This window comes from Gigantopelta aegis, chromosome 2, assembly GCF_016097555.1.
Source record: "Gigantopelta aegis isolate Gae_Host chromosome 2, Gae_host_genome, whole genome shotgun sequence".
Lineage (NCBI taxonomy): Eukaryota > Metazoa > Mollusca > Gastropoda > Neomphalida > Peltospiridae > Gigantopelta > Gigantopelta aegis.
The window spans coordinates 12,831,728-12,839,131 of NC_054700.1; the positions used below are offsets into that span (position 1 = coordinate 12,831,728).

The 7,404-nt window shown below is 40.5% G+C and overlaps 1 pseudogene; it reads right to left on the reverse strand.

The window, feature by feature from the left end:
* Positions 1–1,334: 1,334 nt before the first annotated feature.
* LOC121381412 lies at positions 1,335–7,076 on the reverse strand (annotated as a pseudogene).
* Between the last annotated feature and the right edge of the window lie 328 nt (positions 7,077–7,404).

Consider the following 7,404-nt stretch of genomic DNA (forward strand, 5'->3'; position numbering starts at 1 on the left):
AAGTGGTAAAGCGTTCGCTCGATCTGGGATCGATCCCCGTCGGTGGGCCCATTGGGCTATTTCTCGTTCCAGCCAGTGATCCACGACCAGCATATCAATGGCCGTGATATGTACTACCCAATCTGCTAATCGAAAAGAGTAGCCCATGAAGTGGCGACAGCGGGTTTCCTCCCTCAATATCCGTGTCGTCCTTAACCATATAACCGTAAAAGAAATGTGTTGAGTGCGTCGTTAAATACATTTCCTTTATGGACGGGGATCGATCCTAGTTCAACCGCTTTATACTAGCCGGAGTTCTCTGCCGTTCGAGAGCTGGACGAAACATTTTATTTTCCAGAACCGTCCAGCTCTCGAACGGCAGAGTACTCGGGCTTGTTTATACATGATTAAATTCATATTATACTTAACAAGGCGGTGACATCATTTGAATATAAATATATACCTCCAAGATTTGTTTTGGGAATGCTTCTTTTACCTACGACACCGATAGGATTGTATAACGACTAAAGTAGCCTACATTACAGTTACGTAGTTTTGAACATCTAGAATAGGTGGATCCTCCACATGAAATAATTAATAAATAGACGAATAGTGTAAAAAAATAAATACATAATACGACTGTCTTCTCCTCAAGCCTCTTGTACAAATTGATCAAAATATGTGAACACCTCTCCCCCATTACCCTTTACGAACGGACGTATTTTACATATTGTACACAAGCACCGCAGTCTGCCAAAACGTATCCATTAAAATTTCAATTTGTTTTGGTTTAACGACACCGCTAGAGCATATTGATTAATCACAGGCTATTCGATGTCAAACATTTGTTAAGTCAGACACGGTCTTCAGAGAAAACCCGCTACATTGTTTTATTAATAGCAAGGGATCTTTTATAGGCATTGTCCCACATACATCACTGGGGGAAAACACTCAAATAACAAAATTGGTCCACAGACGCGTGGGAGGATCTGGCCCAAGGACCCGTTGCTTCAATACCTCATGTTTAAATTTGAAAAGAAACAAACCATAAATACAAAAACTAATAACCTGCCTTATAGAGAGGGAGAGGCACACGGGGCTCTTCTAATAAATCGGCAATGGGATAGTTTATATGCACTTTCCCATACATAGGACAGTACATTCCAGTAAGTTTACTGCAGCAGTAATAAAACGCTAGCTAGAACAGGAAAACCCCCATAAAAGTTATAAACATCAAGGACGATTGATCCTATGATCTGTCGCTTCTAGGGCAAGCACTCTGCATAATTAGAAACAATGAAGTGCAGAGTAAACTAAAAACAAAAGTAATAAATAGTGAAAACAACACCAAGAACTATGCTTTGTTTCGTTTACTCGTAATAAAGCAGTGTGTAAAATGGAATGGAAGTCATTGTGTTTGTTTTGTCTGTCGTGTTTGAAATAGCGAAAATGTCTGTAGAGGGATTGTCATGTTGAAAATGTCTGTCGGTTTTTTCTGTTTAGTATTCTTCGCCCTCTTCACCCTCCTCGACATCCAAGGACTCGACGCCAACCTCCTCGTAGTCCTTCTCCAGGGCAGCCAGATCCTCGCGAGCCTCGGAGAACTCTCCCTCCTCCATACCCTCACCGACGTACCAGTGGACGAAGGCGCGCTTGGCGTACATCAGGTCGAACTTGTGGTCGAGACGCGCCCACGCCTCGGCGATGGCGGTCGTGTTGCTCAACATGCAGACGGCACGCTGGACTTTAGCCAAGTCACCTCCCGGGACGACGGTGGGCGGCTGGTAGTTGATGCCGACCTTGAACCCGGTGGGACACCAGTCGACGAACTGGATGGTCCTCTTGGTCTTGATGGTGGCGATTGCGGCGTTGACGTCCTTGGGCACGACGTCACCACGGTACAGCATGCAGCAGGCCATGTACTTTCCGTGACGTGGGTCGCACTTCACCAACTGGTTGGCCGGCTCGAAGCAAGCATTGGTGATCTCGGCAACAGACAGCTGTTCGTGGTAAGCTTTCTCTGCCGAGATGACGGGAGCGTAAGTAGCCAGGGGGAAGTGGATACGTGGGTATGGCACCAAGTTGGTCTGGAACTCCGTCAGATCGACGTTCAGGGCACCATCAAATCGCAGAGACGCTGTAATGGAGCTGACAATTTGCCCGATCAGCCTGTTGAGGTTGGTGTAAGTTGGTCGCTCGATGTCGAGGTTGCGGCGGCAGATGTCGTAGATGGCCTCATTATCAACCATGAAGGCGCAGTCCGAGTGTTCCAGAGTTGTGTGCGTGGTCAGGATGGAGTTGTACGGCTCCACGACGGCCGTTGAGATCTGAGGGGCCGGGTAGACCGAGAACTCGAGCTTGGACTTCTTTCCGTAGTCAACAGACAGGCGCTCCATCAGCAGAGACGTGAAACCGAGCCGGTGCCGCCACCAAAGCTGTGGAAGAGGAGGAATCCCTGGAGACCCGTGCACTGGTCGGCCAGCTTGCGGATTCTGTCGAGGACCATGTCCACAAGCTCCTTGCCAATCGTGTAGTGACCTCGGGCGTAGTTGTTGGCGGCATCTTCTTTACCGGTGATCAGCTGTTCTGGGTGGAAGAGCTGGCGATAGGTACCCGTACGAACTTCATCTGAGAATAGACAAAAAAATTACATGTATTGCTTGCTGTAACGGTCAACTACCTCGTCTTATTATACCAGTTTCTCGGTTTTCTTTAAGTAAATCCAAGAAACATTCATATATATTTACAATGGATACAACATTACTGTACTGGGCCCTGTTTCACAAAGAGATCTTAGCGCTAAGATCACCTTAGTGCATAAAGTAGTTATGCACTTAAGGTAATCTTACGGCTAAGATCGTTTCGTGGAACGGGGCCCTGGAGAATAAAATTTATCTTTGAAAAGTTGTTGAAACAAGATAATTATTTTGACAAATATAATGTTTTTAAATATCTCACCTAATTTCTAGTCGTGTGTCAAATATACACTGCCAACTCAATTTTGCTAAATACTACCACCAACACACATTAAAAGTCGTACTTAATTACAGTGGGAATTTAAAAAATCTCATAGATATTTTGTACAAATATTTATAACATGTATAATAAATATAATTGCAAGCACATACATTTAAAAGCTAGGGGTGGGGGGCATAAAACCTTGTTCATACAGTTGTATAAATTTGTATTTACCAACAACGGTGGGTTCAAGATCGACAAACACAGCCCGCGGAACATGTTTCCCAGCACCAGTCTCACTGAAGAAGGTGTTGAAAGAGTCGTCTCCCCCTCCAATGGTCTTGTCAGACGGCATCTGTCCATCAGGCTGGATTCCGTGCTCCAAACAGTACAACTCCCAGCATGCATTGCCGATCTGGACTCCGGCCTGTCCCACGTGGATACTGATGCATTCCCTCTGAAAAAACAACAACAATGTCCGTTTAATGTTTTGGGGCGGAGTTTTTTTTAGTAGTTTTGGTGTAAAGTGTTTCTACTGGTGGCACCATAGTAAGAATGTCCTAACAGCCCTTATGCATGAACAGAAAGAATGACGAATGTTAGCACTCTTCACAGGAAATTCACAATGCATGAACCGTAGGACAAACAAATCTCACACTACCGCACTGGACGGACGTCTTGCACAATGGTCTTTGACAGATATCATTCTTATGGCTGTAGTTACAGCCAGTGCACCACGACTGATATATCAAAAGGCTGTAGTATGTGTTATCCTGTCTGTGGGATGATGCATGTAAAAGATCCATTGCTACTAATGGAATTTTTTTAGCGGGTGTCCTCTCCTGCCTGGTGTATCAAAGGTTGTGGTATGCGCTATCCTCTCTGGCAATATATGGTGCATATAAATGATCCTTAGCTACTAATGAAAAAATGTAGTGGGTTTCCTATCTATGACTCACTCAAAATTATTATATGTTTGACATTCAATAGCCGATGATTAATAAATCAGCGTGCTCTAGTGGTGTCGTCAAAGCAAACGTATTTCAGGTTTTCCTCCAATAAACCCAGCTGAATACATACGCCGTAATATCTTTATTTGTACTAAGTTTAGTTTCATTCGGTGACATTAGGACATTTTAATGTAAAATGTTTTATTGGTCAACTACAAACATACTACAACAAACACCAATATTTAAAATAGAGTAATCAACTAAAACAGAACTCGACAAACGCCAAACATTCCACCAGCCAGTGGTTATTAGCTGACAAATTAAAGCCGCACACCCTAGTTCCATCCAGCGAAAATAAATTATAATTTGGTTAATCTACAAACCTGTAACACACTTAGATCACCTTTTTATCAAATGGAGTGAAAAAGCAGGTTTTATATCGATAAATACCATGGGAATCCCCATGTCCCAATTGCTTGAAATAATTTTGAAAGTTAGTATTCTGATGTCACCGGTAGATGTCGCTCGAAGCACAATGCCTACGTCACGACAAATTTCACAGAGTGCGCACAGACTTGGGGTGCGTTCTTTTTACCTCTCCTGGACATGTTCAACTGTTCTGTCCTGGTTGTATCCCCTCTCCAGATATCGTAAGACTTAGCAAAATTATTGGTTTTAAGGGTTTGTAACGTTTTGTATTGAGACACTTACTTGTCTGAACTTTATTGTTACTGAAAATGTTCACGAACTGTGAAGAAAAATCTCACAAATGAACAACAACAAATCGGATGTTGATTGCGCTAACCGTGCACGAGAAAACAAACCGAACCAAAATGATAACGTAGAGGCACTGAGTTTCCGTTTCAGATTTTTCCCTTTTCCGTTTCATAATGTTACAAAATCCGGGTTTTTCCGTTTCAGTATTAAACAAATTCTGTTTTTGTTTCACACAGACTTCGGACATTTTCGGTTTTCTTTACGATATTATCGAGAAAATAATTACAAACGATCACACTATAAACATCTTCCCTTATATAATTTATTTTGAACAAAGCCTGGCATACTACTGCATTCCTTTGTGAGATCGGAAATATGGCAATGCCGCAAATGTTAAAAATTAATAAGCAAACATAACATAATATATCTTTCACTTGAGTAAATATCGGACAATTTTAGCTCACAATGTTCGGTTTTTCCCGTTAAATCGCCGGGAATAAGCGAAGAAAACACGACTGGTAAAACGTCTAGATACTCTACATTAAACATTTGGCGTAACATACAAAGGTACTAGTGTCGTAGCGTAGCACAGGCAGATGTCGGTGTCTATAGTTTCTAGTTCGAAAAATAAATTTTAATTAATCAAATGTGCTATTTAAAGTTAAATGTTTTGGAAAAAACCCGGGAATTCCGTTTCAGATAGGTATTTCCGCGATTCCGCGATCACGGAAAATCAGTGCCTCTAATAACGGTCACGTGGTATACCAACATCTGTGACGTTTACACAGGAAGATTCCCTCTAAAAATAGATTGGACCTCGCTTGCTTAACGGTTTTTTCTCGATAGCACGTCTTGTGAAAAAATGCATTTCGTGGTTTTACAAACATCAGGATTACCAAAAAGCACTTCAGGTGAATGGAAATGTGTATTCTAAATAATAAAATGTAAGTAAAGTGCAATTTTATTTGTAAAAAATGGGGTTTAATAGCGAAAAACAACGCCGTAATGGTTAACAAATAACTAACTAGGGTGTGTCCCTTTAATGAATTACTATTCTTCTTTATATTTATTATTATATTAAAATAATAATCAAATTTATTTGTTGTTTATCAGCATTGCTTGTTCACTTATTTATTAACTTACAAGATACAAAAAAAAAAAAAAAAAAAAAAGTGGGAAAACGTGTAAATGATTTTAGTAACCGTCTGCTACCAGATTATTTACGGTACGCATTTCTAACAGGACTGTGCGCGGGCGGAATTTCATCGATTTATGGAGATCACGTGATTTCCATCTTATTCACCGCATTACTCACGGTCTCGCCAAGAGCTGAATCATGGCCTACAAACTGACCAATGAACAGAGAAAAACACACTAGCAGCCCGAGGGTGGTGGGGTCATTGTGTTTTAAAATACACCGAAAGCGGTCAAATTTGACACCGAGATAAGTGAAACCGCTAAACAATTTGGCTTGTTGTAAAAAAAATAATAACAAAAGGGCTGGTTCTCATCCACGATAAAACAACTTGTTACTTATAAAGATGGAAAAAACCCCAGGAAACGTGCAAGATGGTTATGCATATTTCGTTCACACGATACAAATTCATAAACAGATATTGCTAATATTATTATATATATTTCTTTATATACTTCTTTGTTCAGTAATCACAACAGTTTGTAATGAGTCATTTGTCTTTGCCGTTAATTTATTGTTCAACATATAGTTTATCTATGTTTAATATGTTCACAACATCTAATCTGCATACATTTCGAAATTATGAAATGATCAAATTCAACAAATTCTTTATTTTTCTAACAAGGTCAGCCTTTTCCCTCTCGCCAAATTCGACAATTTCCAATTTAAAAAATATATATTAACAACGATTTTAATTTGTCGAAATAATCTATTCTAATTACTGATATTTCGTTGGAAAATAACTACTTCTGTACATTTGGAAATAGAATAGGTAATTTTGCGAAATTATCTGCCCACCGATAGCTAGCCATACTAAGCTAGTGCAGGGCGCACTTTCCACGTCCGTTCGGACTACTACTAAGCTAGTATAATGTACACTATTTTTTCCTTCCAGACCTGATACACTAAAGAACAAAGTAATAATACTATAATTATTTATCATTAATAACATTTACACAGCATATGATTACAAAACAACAAACGTGGCCGTCTTTCCGCTATAATCAAGAAGACGGTCAGAAATCACGCGTATTACACAACCACTAACCTACCAGTCATTTCTACGAACTGTGTGCGCGTTCAAAACGCGGACCACACAGATCATAAAACAAATATATATATACTTACCATGGTGATTGAATTTGATGCAAAGCGCAACAAGCAGGATTCTTCTCACAGTGTAGACGTAATGGTCTGTATATGAGCAATTCCGAACAAGTGAGGAAAAGCGCTCTGTAGGTTGACGGTTAAAGGGCTAGGTTTTGTCGTAGCTTTAATTTGATTGGCTGCTTCGAGGATAGTTATCCGATGACCTCATTTCGTAGTTTAACTGACGGAGAGCGTGTCAGACGTTACTGTTGTGCCGTATTCTACTGTGTTAACGTAGATAAATCACTCTTCGCTGTGAATGGCGACACAAACAACCAACCTGGCTGACAGGTTTTGTTTGAAAAACCATTGCATTACAGAAATACGTGTAAAATAACGCTAAAATCCATCTCGTCTTCATATTGAATAAACGACAGACGTTTCTGTCCGTTTCTAGTCCAAGTAATTTTATATACCTATATCCTATCTAGGTTCAGGCAAAACTTTCCCACGCCT